General features: G+C 49.8%; 1 protein-coding gene across 1 annotated transcript in view; it reads left to right on the plus strand.

The window, feature by feature from the left end:
• Positions 1 to 18,272, plus strand: part of LOC138503100 (protein argonaute-3) — a 2,065,845-nt gene that overhangs the window by 306,168 nt on the left and 1,741,405 nt on the right. The window lies entirely within an intron of this gene.

Genomic DNA, 18,272 nt, shown 5'->3' on the forward strand with positions numbered 1-18,272 from the left:
GACCCCTACCACTAGGCACAGTTCTGTGTGGAGATCCCCCCCACCACCTGGGCATCCTGTAAATAAAGATATATAGCACAAGCCCAGTCCATAAATTGTCCGATAGTCTTACTTCCTCCTATTAAGGTTTTACCCCCCCAATGTACCTGGTGGAGTAGAGTTCTCAGACGATGTGTCGACCAATCCTTCTTGAGTGCCTCCCTTTCAGTTGGGAGCCACGGATCGTCGAGAGGTGTTGGGGAACTTGGCGTTCGGTGTCGGGGAATCGACAGCCCTTCTTGAGTGCCCTCCCTTTAAGGCGGGAGTCACGGGTCTTCGAACGTCCGACGGTGAACAGGTTGAACTACGGCAGGGAAGTGACAGCTTCGTTCCTAGCAGTGCTCGTCGATGACAGAGCGTTGGCGTCCTGCAAGGAAGAGGCGTGCGGGGCACCTCGGTGACAATAGTTCTGGACCGCAAAGAGATGATGAACAACTGTGGCCCAGCAAGGGCGTCGAGTCGTCGCCGTCTCTGTGGTCCTTAGGTGGCGGGAAACCCACCGGTGGATGCTCCTCGGTGCGTCGACGGTCAGGCCTTCTCCAGCGGGAGACAAGCGGGTGACGATGCAGACGAGAGCGTCCGATGATCAATTGAAGTTCTTAGGCAAACGGGAGCATGGCGGCTCCGGTCGGCGACGGCGGTCGTCGACAGTGGCGGGCAACAGTCCGAGTGCTTCTCCTTGGAGTTCCGCAGCAGTCCCCGTATCGGGTCGGCAGCCTGTCGAAGGTCTGTCTACCAGGGTGCGTTGGCAAAGATCAGCTGTGCACGATGGTCCCTCGTAGCTCGGGAAGAGGGCGCCTTACCAGGTCCTCTCTGGGTCAGTCCTTGGAGGCACAGCAGCTTTCAGATTGTGAAGGAGAGCAACAGCAATTCTTCTCGTCCAGCAGGGCTTCAAGGTCGAGCTTCAGTTACTCCAGTTACTCGTCGTAGTGGACTTCAGCTTCTGAACACGATTCCTAGCAGTGAGAGGTCCCCAGATATACTGTTGATCTCCCATTCATTCCGTTGGGTCACACTCAAGCATCCAATCACGACTATGGGCATTCATGCAGGCAGGCAGCCAATCAGGCACACGAGGTATTCAGGCCATTCACTTCTCTCCAGACACTCACAACAAGTTATGTGTATTTGGACAAGTACCGAGCCATTCAACACTCCAAGCTGCATTCATACCGGTTTCGGGCATGGTTGTCTCAGTCATTGTGTCAACCACCAGATACTAGACACCCACAACGCAGAATGCATATTCGTCACACACTCTATTCACCCAGGTCCCACCCACAGGAGGTACCCACAACATACATCACCGGGAAGGCTCCAGCCAGTCTGGCCGGGCCTTCACAACAACACCATATATGGCACTTGCATCCAGCAGCCAGTCGGGGGGAAAGGACAGAGTCAGGGCTTCCCAGGACTTTGGGAAAACAAGGTAATGGGGAATAGAAAGCAAAAGGTCACAGGGGCCATCTTGTTTTCCATCAGGAATCAACGGATCCCAATGGCAGGGCCGGGGTATCCCAAAATGGAGGATACTCCGCACACCTGTCAATTTCAGCATGGAGCTGCCACCAGCCTATACCCTTCTCTACGGGCCACCCACAGGTGCCCAAAAACATACACTAGGAGCACAGGGTTGTACCCCCGCCCATGGGTGCCATAAGGGTATCCCACTGGTCCGTTCACCAAACCAAAAGAGAGCTGCACCGCTAGGAGTCCCACATGAACTCCTGTGCGGAAAACACGACGGAACACACGATAAAAAGCAGTAAAGGACAAGGATATGGAGGCCCTGTCCCTCTGATGCATTTCCAGCATCACAGGGACCATGCCGGTCTCAAGGGGCAGCAGCTTTCATGCAGCTCAGGATATATGTGGGGAGTCCCATGGGCCGCTGGAGGGATAGGGGGAGGTAAGCAGCTGTCTCAGTCACTCGGATCTGGGGGTTGGTCACACACTTTCTCCAATCGGACCGGCTGCACCCACAATATGAAGGAGTGAAATGGATCCTGCAGCAGTGCCGCAATACCTGCTCCCTCCACCTGCGTCGCACCCGTGGAGGTCCTCAGGCGGCGTGCGTGCAGGGCAGGCCTTGGGCAAGGGGCTGTGTTCCCTCTGGTGTGGCCTTCAGGACATCAGTGAGATGTGCAGGCCGTATGGTGGCACAGGGGGAGTGGGGCCCCCACAAGCCAGCATTCCGGGTGGGTTGCCGAACCCAAACCTGCGGCAGTGCTCAAATCCGCAGTGGCCGTGTGGGGGTGGAGCCTTGCCGATGTAGACCACCCCTCGGGTCACCGCGTTCAGTACCTCCGATCCGTCCAGCTACACCTCAGAAGGCTCCACCAGCCCGGGGGAGGAGTCATATGGTGTCGCTGCAGGCGAGGGGATTCGCAGCCTACTGATTAGCCATGCTTGGCTCTCACACACGTGAGAGCTCACAGCTCAGCAGAGGGACAATCAATCATGCTGGTACACTAACCAGCTGTGCCCCTTGTTGTTGGCACCCAGGATCCACGATATTGGAGTCTAAGAGCTAATAGATCCGCCGCCTCATCAAGTTTTGTGCCGGTGTGGCAAAGAGCTAAGCAGCCATTTTGCAAGCTGCTCAACAGCGCCCCCCCCTCGACCCCACCAAAGACTATGATAGTTGACTATTGTGGAGGGTCAGAAGGAGGATGCTGACTCTTGTAAGATTTTTCAATAGTTTTATTAAAGAAACGATAATGCCAATCTTTCACTACTTCTATGGGGTGTTCCATACCAGCTAAGGTGATTGCTAGCCATCAGTGTATGTCTTAAAAGAATCTGTCCAACGTCCAAACTAACGCTAACTGACTCTACCACTATCTTAGTAACTTTAGACAGGAGAATGACTCCCTTCTCCTGGCTATTGCTTTGTGCCATCTTTTATTTAATAGCTGATTTATAAAGTCTCTCGTGACTTCTTTGATCAGTTCATACAGTTCTCTTAATACTTCCTTATGATTTGGTTCTTCTCAAAACAGACTTTGTTTGGTTCCAGACTATCTCTTTCCTTATGAATGATTGTTTGTTACCCTCCTCTGGTTTTTCTCTTATAGCTGCACTTTTTTCCTTACTGAGGCTTTCTTTATTGTGACTGAATATGAGTACTCGTATAAGAATCGTCGTTCACTTCTCTTGGGTTCACTGTTAGTGTCTCCTTGTCTTGACTGAGACGAGTATGAATGTTGTTATGATTCCCATTCACTTCTCTTGCGCTCTCTATTATTGTCTCCTTATATTGACTGAGATGAGTATAAACACTCTGGTAATGATTAGAATTCTCTTCTCTTGCTTTCTAGGATACCGTCTCTTTATCTTGAGTTAGACCAGTATATGAATACTCTTGTAATGACTCTCGTATGCTTCTCTTGCTTTCATTAATATTGTCTCTTTATCTTTACTGAGATGAGTCTGAATGTTCTCATAATGATTCTTCGTCTCCTGTTTTCCCCGTTACCTGGCAACCTCAGGTATAACGTCACCAGGGTTTATTTTTGTTCGGGGTGGGTTACACTCTTCGACTGACCGCCTTCTTGTCTTCCTTTGGCCTCTTGTACTTAGTTTTTTCTACTAGGATGGCTGTTCGGTATCCACGATAGGTGGTTATGCAGTTCTACCCATGTACGGGTCTTGCCACCAGTACACCACGGGCCCTCAGTGGTTTCGCAACCACTCGCTTCTTCTCTCCAGTTTCCAAGACCCGGCACGTACAGCACTTGTTTCTCGGCTCGCCAGCCTGTTTGGAACTTGCAGGCTCTTTGGGATTCCCAGTCTCCTCCTCTTTCAGTTGTGATAGCGCTGTGGGCTTTCACCAGCGTAACTGTGTTTTGCGCTCTCGCTGTCCGGCAACTCTCGTCCCCCTGCTTTCTACTCCTAGTCCCAGTGAAATCGTTTGTTCCATGTAAAGGGATATTTACAGGGATATTCACATTTTCTGTTTTGCAATAACGCATCCTTGTTGCTTCTTCATATACATTTTGGTACATTATGTCTGAAGAGGTAGTATTGGAAGGGCCTCTAGGGAGTTCCTGAAAGGAACAGGAGTCTTTGTCCCCACAAGGGGACTCTCCCCGTGAGGTCCTACGTGCCTCTACCCCTAGGGATGGCGTTGCAAAGTGGGGTTCACCTCCCTAGCCTCATAGGCAGGGGTGGGGTTCCCCCTTGGGGAGAAGGGATGTCATTCTTGCGATTCGTCACACTATACAGTAAAATGTTTGAAGACTTTTAAAAAACGTTTTCATTTTGCTCAATTTCTCTTGTAAGTTTTGATCTAGAGGGGGGATGCATCTAAGTAGGGCTCCAAATAGGATTTGGAAGTGAGAGTATTTTACTCCCTATTTTTTAAACTTGGGAGTAAAATGATTTTTTAGGGAGTAAAAATGTAAGTCGAATTCCCAGTGAGTGTTTTATAAGCAAGTAAAAATGTGTTTTTAACTGGAAAACGGAAATGTTTTCATATTAATTATTTCTTTTCACCAAGTTTTTCATGCACATTAAAAGATAAATGCTTACTTCTTCTGTTCAGGCAGTTATAATAGTATCTTCTTCCTGTGGTACTCTGGTATGATTTTGCATGTATAACGCGCCTATACACAAGTGTTTCAAGGCGCGACGAGGCAAGGAAGGGGAACAAAGGTAGGACGAACAACCATCCTACTAGGCCAGGTGTCATTCAGATTGCTCAAGTGCGTGGGAAGGGGGCAGGGATAGTGCTGTACATGGCAAAGATGATAAAAATAAGTAGCGGCCATCATGTGGCAAGTGCATGGTAAGTGCAGACATCGGGTGGGAGAGGGACTGTAGGGATACAGAGACAGTCCCCAAGTGCGGGGGTTGCCAGGTTGGCAGTACACTTGTGAAACTCTGCAGGGGAAGGACCTGGTCCCGAGATGAGAAGGTGTCGAGGTAGCCAGTGCAGTTCCAGTTACAACTAGGAGTTCAGCAGAGGAGGGGAGGAGAAAAAGCAGAAGCAAATAGAAAGGTTTTGAGGATCTTCCGGAACCGGAGATGTTCTGCTCCAGTTTAAGGTAGGCAGGGAGGAAAGATCTCCCACCAACTCGTTGCTTGGAGAAGCGACTGACCCTGAGGGAGTTGGAGGTGGATGAGCGAAGAGCTCGAGAAGGGAGATATTTAGGAAGAGAGAGTTGGAGGTATTGAGGCCCCAGACGGGCCTTGTGGATGATGCAGAGGGTTTTGAACTTAATCCTTGCAGCCACTGGGAGCCAGTGCAGAGATTTCAGTCCTGGAGAGATACGACCGCTGGGCTTGAGGCCAAGGGCAAGTCTCGCAGTCCTGTTCTGGATGAGTTGTAGAGGACGGAGAGTAGAAGCAGGCAGATTTAGAAAGAGGCTGTTGCAATAGTCCAGCCTAGAGAGAACCAGAGCTCTGGAGACCGTGAGCTTTTGGTGGAAGGAGAGGAAAGAAAGAATATCTTTGAGGAGGTGCAGCTGGTAGTGACTTCTTAGAGACATCAGAGATGTGAGGAGAGAAGGAGAGTGTGGTGTCGAAGATGACCCCAAGGTTTTTAGCCTTGAAGGTGGGTGCAGGAAGAGGGCCAAGAGAGGCTGGGAAGGAGTGCTGATGAGGAGAATATCAGCCTTACTGGCATTAAGGCAGAGGTCATTAGCGGCACACCACTCCTGGATAGCAGACAAACAGTCAGAGATAAGGGAAGGAGAGGAGGAGACCGAGGGTAGCCTGAGAATGAGCTGGGTGTCATCCGCATAGCACTGAAAGTTGGGGCAGAGAGCAGCGATGCGGTGGGCAAGGAGTGCCAGGTGTTGAACAGCCAGGGAGAGAGATTAGACCCCTGGGGACACCACAGGTAGATAAAAAGATAGCTGAGAGGAAGGACCCAAGTTGGACCAGGGAGGGTCGGTCAGAGAGAAAAGTCAGCCAAGCCAGAGCCTGACCAGTGATGCCCAGGTTATCACGGAGACGGTTGAGCAGGATGGCATGGTTGACAGAGCCAAAGGCAGAAGAGAGATCAAGCAAGATGAGGACACAGGGGGTGTTAGAGTCAAGTTTGGAGAGTAGGTCTTCACGGATGTTCAGGAGAACAGTTTCTGTGCTTCTGGCAGCTCTGAAGCCAGACTGATGGTCATGAAGACAACCAACAGATTCAGTGTGGAGATTAAGCTGGGAGATGGACAGTTTCTCCAGGTGCTTGCCCAGGAAGGAAGTGATGGAGATTGGGCAATAGTTCCCCAGGCAGGAGGGGTCGGCAGAGGGTTTCTGAAGGAGAGGGTGCACAAGGGAGTGCTTCAGGGGGATGGGAAGACTCCAGTGGCGAAGGAGTGATTGCAGAAATCAGCTAGGGCAGGAGCCAGGGAGTCAATGTGGTCTTTGATAGTTTTGGAGGAGCAGGGTTTTAACCTGTTTCGATGAGACTATTCTAGATCAGACTGGTCTCTAGAAACCTCGTCTGCAGAGAAAAGGGGAAAGGCAGAGAAGGTGGTGGGGAGGTGGCTGCAGAAGGGTCAGTGGAAGAGCAGGGAGCAGGATGATGGAGTGTATAGGAGGAGAGTGAGGATAGGATGTCCAGAGTTTTAGAGATGAAGTGAGAAGCCAGTGCCGTGTAGAGGTCATGGGAAGGGACAGGAGAGGCAGAGACTGTGGCACGATTGGCCAGTTCCTTTCAGATTTTAAAGAGTTCAGCCGAGGTTTTAGATGCCGCAGAGACGCAGGCCTGGATAATCAGCGGTCTTCTTGGTGAGGCCGGAGAGCCGGTATTGCCTTTGAAGCAGGCGGCAGGCCAGTTTGTCAGAGGATATATTTTTTTTTAAATTTCTTTTATTGATTTTATGCAAACAAAACAACAAAATCCAAACAAGCAGCATAATCATAATAGTTCCATTACACATCAAGTCCTCTTAATCACTGCTCCCACTACCCCTCCCTCCCCCCATGAGCCTATTTGTCAATCTCATTCAATGTTTGGCACTTGCGGCCGGGTTTCGTTCTCTTCGGAGTCTGTTGGATCTGATATTACTCCAAACAATTCTGCTATTAGCGTTTTCCAAGCCAACAGGGTGCCCGCCTCCCCTTCGTCAGCCCGGCTACTCGCTTCTTGCCATGCCACCGTTTCAGCCTCCGCCCATTTCTGCAAGTCCTTCCACCATACATCCACCTTGGGTTTGTGGCATTTCTTCCACCCCATGGCGATCCTACGTTTTGCCAGCACATACGCCAGATTTCTCAGTTTCTCAATATGCTTGAGTTTCCGTGGCCTAGGAAACCCGCCCAGCAAGCAGGCCCAGGCCGTGTCTGTGACAAGAGTAACCCCTTTATCAGCTAGTTTCTGCGCCACTTCTCCCCAAAAACACCTAATGATCGGGCACGACCAAAACATATGTGTCATGTCAGCGTTCTCCAGGTTACATTTAGGACACACTTGTATTCCAGCGTTTCGGAACTTAGTTATCCTCAAGGGGGTCATGTATGCCCTATGCGTTACATACAGCTGTATTTGTTTTAATCTGGCATTTCTAGACACTTTTTTTGTGGTAGCCCAGGGCACGCTCCCACACCCCATCCTCCATCGGGCCCCCACTTCCGCCTCCCAGTCCAGTCTCAGATGTGTCAAATCTTTCCCCGCCTTAGCCATCACCATCTCATACAGTCTCGAGATCTCATGACCTCCTTCGGATATATCATATATTGCTCCCAAAACTGCATCTGGTTCTTCTATCAAAACTGTCTCTGGCCAGGTGTTCTTAATCAACCGCACCAACCTAATGTACGTGACCTATTGGCCCATGTGTAGCCCCGCCTCTTCGTTGAGTTCTATGAACTCCTTAATGGATCCCTCTTGCCAAACATCGCCTAGCGTTGCCAGCCCCACCGATTCCCAGTAGGTCCTAACAATCACCCTCAGCTGATTATCCCCTCCTGCCAAAGCAACCAGCGGTACCTGCGGGAGGCACGGGCATGGGACTTCCATCAAACGACAAGCCCTACGCCAAACATTCCATCCAAGCCTCAACATCGCAGGACGCCCCCTCATTTCGGTCCCAGACAGCCAAATCATTTCTTTCAAATAAAATGGGGCACAGTCCTGTCCAAGCACCCTGTGCTCAGGGGTCACTTCATCAGAAAGCCACTTAGCTACATATTGTAACTGTCCCACCAAATAATAAACCTCAAAATGAGGCAGTCTGATACCTCCTTTTTCATAAAAGTTCTGCAGTTTCCAAAACGCCACTCTATTTCGGCTACCGTGCCACAGGAAATCCCTACACATGCTGTTCAATTTACTGAAAAACTTCTTGGGTATTATGTATGGGATATTACTAAAGTTATGCAGGAGCCTGGGCAGAACTACCATCTTAAGCAGAGCCCCCCGCCCCATCATCGCCAAGGGCAATCTTGCCCAGAACTGCATGCTTTTCCTAATTTTCTCGACGGCTACTTCCGTATTATGTCTGTGTTCTAATTCCACCGTATGATATACATCTACGCCCAAGTACCGAAAAGAGCTAGTTGCCCATGGTACCTGTAGCACCGGTAGTCTATCTACAGGGGTCCCCTTATAGCTACCCAGAGGGAATATGACTAACTTTTGGGGGTTCACCGATATGCCCGACAACTCTGCATACCTTTCCATCACTTCAAGTATGTATAAGAGATTTTCTTCTGCGTATTGCAAGTACAGTAACAAATCATCTGCGTACAAGGATATCAAGTGTCATTCCCCTCCTACCTCAATGCCTATCGCATCATACTGTGCCCTAAGGCATATTGGCAGAGGTTCCAGGGCTAAGATGTAAAGCATCGGGGACCAGGGGCACCCCTGTCTGGTGCTTCTACCAAGTTGCCATCTCTCGGATATCGCCGCTCCAGTTCGGACCCTGGCAAGCGGCTCACTATACAACATTTTAGCCCATCTGATATAGCCCGGCCCCATACCATACCCTTCCAAAGCAGCCAATAGCCACGACCACTTGACCGAATCAAAAACTTTAACTGCATCTAGAGACACTATCGCCATCTCACCATCGTTCTTACTACCCCATTCGACCACCCGATGGAGTCGCCTATGGTTGTGTTATGTTCCTGTTCTGGACATAACCCGTTTGATCAGGATGTATGAGTCTACCAATCACTTTCTGCAATCGATTTGCTAGGACAGCCGTAAGAATCTTGCTGTCCTGATTTAGCATCGACAAAGGCCTGTAGGAACCACATCTATGCTCCGGCTTATTGGGCTTGGGCAGCGGTATTATAATCGCCTCTCTGAGTGACTCAGGCAACCGTCCTATCTCAAACGCTTCATTAAGCATGTCCAGCATTGGGGGGAGGATTTCCTCTCTATATACTTTATAGAATTTGCTGGGGAACCCATCTGCTCCCGGGGTCTTACAGGTAGGCAACTGCTTCACAACCTCCTCTAACTCCTCCAACGTGATTGGCTCATCTAACTCCTCCCTCTCCTCTTCACTTATCTTGGGCAGCCCTATGTCTTCTAACATCTCAATTATCTTGCGTTGGTCACCCATCTCATCATCTCCGTACAGCACTCTGTAATATTCCACAAATTCTTTGTTAACCCCCTCTTGCGTGGCCACTTCCTCCCTTTCCTCCCTAATAATGGTCCTAATCGGAGGCCTAGGGGACTCGCTTTTGTATAGCCAGGCCAAAAGGCGGCCTGTTTTATCTCCCCCCGCGTGCTGCCTCTCAACATATTTCCTATAATTGAGATTGCAGAGTCTTTCCCAGTGCCCTGCACATTGTTGCTGTAGTTGCAGTACCAGCTCTGTGTCTACGTCACCACTCTTCAATGCTGTTTCTAGCTCGGTTTCCGTCCTCTGCAGGTCAGCCAAGACCTCACCCTGTAACCCTCTTGACTTAGCAATGGCCGCCCCCCCGCATCACCACCTTAAAAGCTTCCCATAATGTGCCCGCGGAATCAACACTCCCAGTATTCTCCTCAAAGAAGTTAGTAATCTCTTCCCTTATATCTTCTCTAAAGACTGGATCCTTAAGCGTCTCTGCTCGGAGGCGCCATGTAGGGATGTTCGCCTTCGGGGGGCAATATTGCCATCTGAGGATCAGGGGCGAGTGATCTGAGAGGACCCTAGCCTTATATTTGATTTGGGTAATCTCAGACATCACATCTGCTGTAGCAAAGACGTAATCAAGCCTAGTGTGCAGTTGATGCAGGGCTGAATAGTGCGAGTATTGCCTCTCAGTGGGATGTTTCATCCTCCACGCATCTGTAAAGCCAAAATCAGTTAGCAGTGTCTGCAACGCTCTCGCCGCTGGGCTAGGCTTACCCACCCTGCCATCTGATCTGTCCACCACAGGATCCAACACACAATTAAAGTCCCCACCCCAGATCACCGCACTCCCTATACATGTACTAAGATTGGCACACAGGGCTCTGAAGTATTCTGCTGTGTTTTGGTTGGGGGCATACGTATTTACTATGCATACCTCCCTGCTCTCCACCAGCCCTCGCAATATAGCCATCCTTCCATCAGTTTCAACTACCTCTTGTATCGGTTTGAACGGGACATGCGGTGCCACCCAGATTAACACACCCCAGGCGTATGCAGAGTATGGCGAGCCCACTACAGTCCCTCTCCACTTTCTCTTAACCAAGTCCAACTTCTCTCGCGTCAAGTACGTCTTCTGTAGTAGTGCGATATCTATCTTCTGCCTTTTCAGATACATCATGATCTTATTTCTTTTCAGATAACTGTTAAGGCCCCTGAAGTTCCACGTTATTATCCTGAGGTCCCCCATAGGTCGTTAATAAGCACCCTCTCGATCCTACGCCGATTCCGCCCCTTCCTGCACCGCAAGTACAACATGCTGATTCCTCCAGATAGACTCAAGACAAAACTTTAACTCCCCAAATCCACACACACACACTCAACTTCCCATCCCCCCCACCTTCTTCCCGCCCACCCCTCCCCCAACAATACCCTCCCCAACTGTTGCCCAGCTCCATTCCTGGATCTCAGGCACCCCCACATCTAGCCCTGCCTAGCACAAGCTTCTACTCAGGGCTCATTAGGGTAAAGCCGCCCTAATGGCCGCTGAAACTAGTAATCTATTGGGGTAGTTCGTCCACGTTTTGTTGTTCCTTTAAAAAAAAAAATATTACGCATACAGATGCCAAGCAGTTACCAATTACAGTTACACTCACTATATTCCAGTCCAAGTCGAGCACCAGGCTCAGATTGTGTTCAAAGTTCAGTCAGTTACAGTTTCTCTGTACAATCAGGGTCCTCCTCCCGCTCACTCTCACAATATCCGTATTACAAAATCTTAATTCGGTATGATCCTGCCGATCACGATCCGCTTCTTGTTCCGGGCAGCCCTGCAGGTCCAGCCATGTGACAACATCCTCCGGGGTATCAAAAAATAGCGCTTTGTTCTTATGTAGCACCTTCAATCGTGCCGGATACAGCAGCATATATTTGACTCCCGCCGCCCTCAGCCTTATTTTGACGGCGACGTAACTATACCTCTGCCTTTGCACCAGTATCGTATAGACCGGGTATGCTGTGATGTTGGTGGACGCTCTCTCGATCGTACCGCCCTTACGAAAATATTCGAGGATCTTCTCTCTGTCCCTGTAATTCAGGATCCTCGCGATGATCGGTCTTGGCGGGGCCCCCGGCCGGGGTTTCCTCATTAGGGCGCGGTGCGCCCTCTCCACCGTAAATCCCTGCAAAAGATTCCCTGCTCTGATCCCTTGCAGGATCATGTTTTCCACATAGTTTGTGGGGTCTTGGCCTTCTTCCCCCTCCGGAAGGCCAACCATGCGAATGTTGTTCCTCCTCGCCCTTCCTTCCGCCTCTTCCACACGATTTTCCAGGTTGGCGACCTGTTGTTTTAAGACATGAATCTCTTTCGCATTGCTCGTGCTAACATCGGTATTAATCTTCACCCCACTTTTCCAGACCTCTGGTCCTTTCTGCAAGCGCCCTGACATCTTGACGTAGCAGGGTGAGTTCCGTACCTACAGCATTGATCTTGTTCTCTAGAGCTGTGCGTAGCTCCGCCATTGCCAGGTCCCATTTAGCACTCAGTCCCGTTATAGCCTCCAGGATCTGGTGCTTGTCCCCTTCGGGGGCGTCTTCCGCAGGGGTCACGACCATGCTCTTCACCGATGTTAAGGGGATCCGCTGCGTTTTCGTGAAAGCCTCCATCGTGGGTTGCTTAGTCTTGACTCTCAACCCTTTAGCCGACATGGCGCTGCCCTTCATTCCTGTACGACTCCACCTTAGTGCAGCTGTTGCACTGTCCTTGATCCGACAATGGTCTGGCTCCCAGGTCTCCTAGCTCACATTCGAGATGGCACTTCGAATTGTTTTTGCGGGTGGGCTATGGCCTCACACTCCTCATTCAACTCCCGTAGGCCTTGTCGCCCAAGCATCCAATGTTATCTCTTCCTGCAGTCAGATTGCCGAGGCTCCATTAGCGTATGCCAGGCCGGGCTCTCTGATGGTGCTAGTTCGAACACCCTGCCATATTTCCCTATTATACTATTCCTCCAGGCAATTTTCTGCAGCCCTGTCCCGCAGTTCCGGGGAATCAGTTTTGTTTCTCCTCGGAGGCCTCGCCTTTGTTAGCCGCCATCTTGGTGCCGAAGCGGCCACACAGCCGTACCAACAAAAACATGTATATCTCACGATTCCCCGGGACTATGAGCTTCTCCAACGAACTTCACTTGGCATGCGTCTTCCGACGCCTGATCCCCAAAGTTCTAGGCGCTCGTTGCAGTTTCAACGGGTAACTTTGGCAAAATTAGAGTCGGATCATCAGGAGCTCCTCACGCAGCACGTCCTATTCCATGGCCAGCTAGCCACGCCCCCCTTGTCAGAGGATGTATATGGAGCACAGCATTTCCTCTCGGCCACCCTGCACTTGCGTGTTTGGTGACAAGGTCTGAGTCGTACCAGGAGTTACACTTGGCTTTGGGCTTCAGGCGGATTATCATGATAGGGGTGAGGACAGAAAGAGTATCAGATATAGCATAGTGGAGGATGGAGAGGGCTGTGTCAGGGTGAGAGTCAGCCAAAGGGGGAGCGGGGGTGAGAAGGTGACGGCGAGAGCCTCTGCTGACACGCGCTTCATGGGTCGGATGAACGAGAAGGTGGGTGGCAGTGATAGAGGTGGCTTGGCCTGAAGGGTAGAGAGGGTGAGATGGGCGGAAAAAGGAAGTGATCACTCCAGGAGAGAGGAGTGGTGAGAGGGACAGAAAGGGGAAGGTCTGAGGAGATCAGAACACCCAGAGTGTGCCCCGCAGAGTGAGGCGGGCCAGAGGGGAGAATAGTGAGTGGCAGAGGTCGCAGAAGAACTGGTCTAAACTTATCCATGCAGCTGTGCGGGTGAAAGCAGGGGCACATGGTTCCAGGTGTCTGTTTCCCAATTTCTTTTGAGAGTATTTTTTTCCCCTCGTTTTATTTTTTGGGAATATATGCTTATTTAAAAAATAGTAAAAGTGACTGATACACACGTTTTCTGTAGGGCTGCATCTAAGGAGTAGTTTGCAGCAGAGGTTGTTGACTTAGCGATGCAAAATCATCATGTATGCTGTAGTCGACTAGGAGTATAGGAACTTGGTGAACTCTAGCATGAACTAGTCCAATTAAGCGAAGGTGGGGTTTTCAAAAGTTTTTTTTTAGTTGTTTTTTTTAGCCAGGTTGATGAAATGTCATGCACAGATTTATGTGATGTTTATGTTGTAGAAAGTGCCTTAAATGAGGTTTCCCAGCTGGCTGATCGTAAGGTTGTACACTCAGTGATGGGCCCTACTACGTCCGACTAAGCATTTTTCTCAGAAAATGTCATGTGTTTTGTCTGGAATGTACCCATTTCAATTAGTTAACCAATTCCCCCAAATAGCAATGCCATTGTTCACTCTTGTATATTCTTTTAAGTATTAGAAGGTTGCTATGAAGGTGGAGTATTGTAAAGGGGTAGGTTGCTATGTATGTGGATGTGTCTGTGTAGGGTTCTTGGCGTGCCAGGAACATCTTTACATGGCAGTTGTTACCCTTTTGTGTCTGTCTCTTGCCCTTGTTGCATCTTGCCCTTCCTTTCATTCATGTTTCTATCCTCGGTCCCTGTTATCCTTGCCCTCCATGAAATAGAGGTGCTCTTCATCCCTGCCAAATACTTTCTTCTCCTCCCTATCCAGTTCCAGCCCAACACTCTCCCCTACTCCTCTTCATCTGGAAACCGTGGTGTTATCTGCCCCTTCTCACACAGTCTCTACTTTCAACTTAAAAATTGCAACGCGGGTGTCCTCAACCTCCTAAATATTAGGAAAATCGGGCACCTCCTTTCTTTCAGCACTGCCAAGCATCTCTTAATCACCCTTTTATTCTCTAAACTGGACTACTGTGCCAGGATCCTTTTTGGTCTGACCAACCATGCTTTCTGTCCTCTCGACAAAATCATCAACTTTGAAACCATGACTCTTTGAACTCCCTTCCTTCACACCTATTTCCTCTTACCATCACCAGGGTGGATGGCTGACTATGCTTCTTGCTTCACTTGCATGGAATTCTCTTCCCACGGACACCCGAGAAACCGTCCGCACCAATTTGTTTTCAAAACCAAACTGAAAGCCTATCTCCTCGCTTCTGAGTTACCCTCTTAGCTTGAAGGCAGATAAGTAAGTTAACATTTCTCCCTTGCTCTAACCTGCCTCTGTCCCTCACTCTCTTTGCCTCCACTCTAGCACTTCATCGATCAGGTCACATTCCTAACACAGCCGGCCATACAGCCTACCTGCTCTTCAAAATGTCTAATCTGTATTGCCCTTAATCTATGCATGTCCACCCAAATTGTCCTTAGTGACTGTTCTATTTACTTCCCTCCACAACCTGGTCATAATGTCACTCGAACTCGCCCCATTGTAAGAAGCTCATTGCTTCCCGTCAAATCTGATTTTGTATCTATTGTACGTTATTTTTTTATCTAAAGAGTATTGTTCTTCCCTGGATATAAATATAAAAAAATATAAATCCTATGGTTGACCTTTTTCCCTCTAACCCCTTGGGGTCTGGGTGGTCATTTGGGCACTGACACTTCGAATGAGGGCTGACCAGATTGTGAGGGCACACTTCACAATAGTGCTCTCTGGGTTCTTTTGTCTGTGTAAAGTGGTAGGGTGCTATCTGTCATTCTAAAGGCCCATGGTACAATTTAAGTGGATGTGTCCTATAGGTGTATGGTGCTATCTAGGTTTGTCTACTAATGGCGTATGGTGCTTTCGAGTGGATTGTGTCCTCCAACGTTTTCCTCATCTTAAATGTATTCCAGCCAGCTTTGTTGCTCTTCGGAATTTATTTTTTTGGCAGAGGGCGCTGTGCGTCGATGTCGTCGAGTCGATGGTCCCTCGAAGGCCTCCGTCGAGGGTAACATCATCTGATGTATAAGTAGCATGTGTGGCACCCGTTGGCCTCAGTTCCGTTTTTCCGCAATATACGTTGCTTCGGACATTCGGCGCACCTCGAGTTCTGTGAGAATAAATATAATAACGAAATATGTCCTTGTCATCGATGCCGACCACGACCCCGAAATCGGGATCCAAAAAGTGCAAATCGTGCGGGTCAAAAATGTCGATCACGGACCTGCATCGAGTGTTTGTGGTGCCTCGGCGAGGGCCACGACATGGAGGCCTGTACGAAGTGTCAGGCGATGACGGGGAAGGCCTTGCGAGAGAGGAGAGGAAAGCTATAGGTAGGTCGAAAAACCGATCGAAAAACCTCTAGCGTCGAGTCGAGATCCCGTGAGGAGAATTCTCCTCGACGCGAAAGGCATCGATCGAGGTCCCGTAGCGATTCCCATCGCTCGTCGTCTTTGGCAAAAAAGATCGAAGAAACGACGCCACAGGTCTCCCTCCACCTCGTCGTCAGACGAGTCTCCAAAAAAGATGAAATGCCCCACGAAACATTTGTCTACCGAAGAGTGGGAAGCATTCCGGGTCAAAATGATGGAGGTGTTTGAAAAAGCAAAGCCTCGGTCCGCGCCTTCTTCGGAAGCTGGCCGGAAGCGTCATCGATCCGACACTTGTGCGCCCTGGGACCCGGGTGATCGAAAAAGGAAGGATAGGGAACCTTCCAGGACGCCGAATTAAAAACGCACGAGTCCAGTCGACCGAGGTCATCGATGCCGTCCGAGACCCATCATACCTCGAAGGGAAAATCTTCGAAAGGTCGCCTCGACGCCCTCGAAGCAGACCCTGTCGACGACCACGATGTCGACGCCGTTATCGATGTCGACGCCGAAACCCTCGGCGCCAAAGGCTCCAGCCAAGCCAGGGAAGCCAGAAAAAGAGAAGGATAAGGTTACAAAACCTGTATTGTCCTCAGAGCCAGGTACTAGACCTCTTCCTCCTCCTCTCCCAGAGAAGGTTTTCAAGCTTCTCCCCAGAAAGGAGTTTTTCAAATCCCTGACCTCAATTTTTGAGGAACAGGAGAGATCTGATGAGGAGACTGTACCTTTTGGGCTGGAATATGGCACCCCAAATGTCCCAGAATGCTTGATTTCAGAAGAAAGCAGAATGAGGGTCTTGGTGGAATCATTACACAATGCAAGTGGCATTGACACATCTCCTGAAAACGACTTTGGCAGACCAGAACCAGGAGAGCATGCCAGTCCATCATACCGTCAATTAATGACAAAGGTAGTAGATTACTTAGGATGGGCTAAACCATCAGCCCAATTCATCCAGGATGATTTAACAGATATATTGGAACATGGTCCCACCGAAGACCCAATACTACCCTTTCATGTGGCCCTGCAAAATAGGGTGGCCAAGAATTGGGAAACTCCGGATTCTATTCCTCCGGTAAATAAATCACTCACCTCAAAATACCGCCCGGCCAGTAGCGATCCCGGCTATCTGTCCAAACACCCAACTCCCGAGAGTCGGGTCATACAGGCAGCCACAGCTTCTAACAAACTTGCATACCCGTCTATCCCTCCAGACAGGGACGATAAGCGTGTGGATGGTTGGGCACGGAAGGTATTTTCAGCCGCGAGCATGGCATTAAAATCTGCCAACTCCACATGTGCCTTGGCAACATTTTCGTACACTCTTTGGGAGTGCATTGCAATGGCGGCGGAGCACATACCAGAAGGGGAAGGGTTCCTAGCCATCGTTAGAGATGGAAAGGAAGACATGCAGGAATCCCTTCAATCTGGATTGGACACTGCAGATAGTGTAAGCAGGTCCATGGGCACTAGCACGGTAATGCACAGATTTGCGTGGTTACGGAAGTCTGGTTTTGCACCGGACATACAGAACCGCCTTCTGAACATGCCTTTTGACGGGTCTCACCTTTTTGGCAACAAGGCTGACGAGACCCTTGAGAGGTTGCAGACCTCAAAAGCAGCTGCCAAATCTTTAGGCAACCTCAGCCTTTTCGTGCGCAAGGACAGTCATGGAGGGGACGAGCCCATCGTTACTACACCTCATATGGAAAGGCGAGAGGAATGGCCAGTCAAAGGGGCCAGAAAAAGGCCACTCGTGGTGAACGAGGAAAACGTGCTAAACCAGCTCCAGCTGCAGCCTCTTGGCCATCAGCGGCTGCAACATCCGCCACATAACCGCTTTGAGTACTTGCATCACAAAACACCTGTAGGAGGCAGGCTGTCACAGCATCTGCAAGAATGGCGAGCCATTACTTCAGATGTTTGGGCTGTAGAAATAATAGCCCAAGGTTACTTCCTTCCTTTTCTAACGCAACCTCAAAGCAATCCACCAGGGAGACACCCGTTGAAACTTTCAAACCCGCTCCTACAGCGGGAAGTTTTAATCCTGCTGGAGAAAGGTGCTATAGAACCAGTAACTGCAGCGGAGAGGAACAAGGGATGGTACTCCCCGTATTTTTTGATCCTCAGAAAGGACAAGTTCAAGATGGTTACCCTTTCTCAGATCCTTCAGGCCCTTCAACTTCAGGACTGGTTGGTGTCATTGGACCTCCAGGATGCTTATTTTCATGTGCTGATTCATCTCAAACACAGAAAATACCTGAGGTTCGTAGTTGTCGACTCACATTATCAGTTTCGAGTCCTGCCTTTCGGGTTGACCTCCGCCCCGAGGATCTTCACCAAGTTAATGGAAGTGGTGGCAGCGCACCTCAGGAGAGGGGGGATTCATGTCTACCCCTACCCGGACGATTGGTTGATCAAAGCGCGTTCTGCCGAGCAAGCACTGGATCATCTGAAAGTCACCTGCCACT

This window comes from Ambystoma mexicanum, chromosome 11 (genome assembly GCF_040938575.1).
Source record: "Ambystoma mexicanum isolate Mex_15411 chromosome 11, UKY_AmexF1_1, whole genome shotgun sequence".
Lineage (NCBI taxonomy): Eukaryota > Metazoa > Chordata > Amphibia > Caudata > Ambystomatidae > Ambystoma > Ambystoma mexicanum.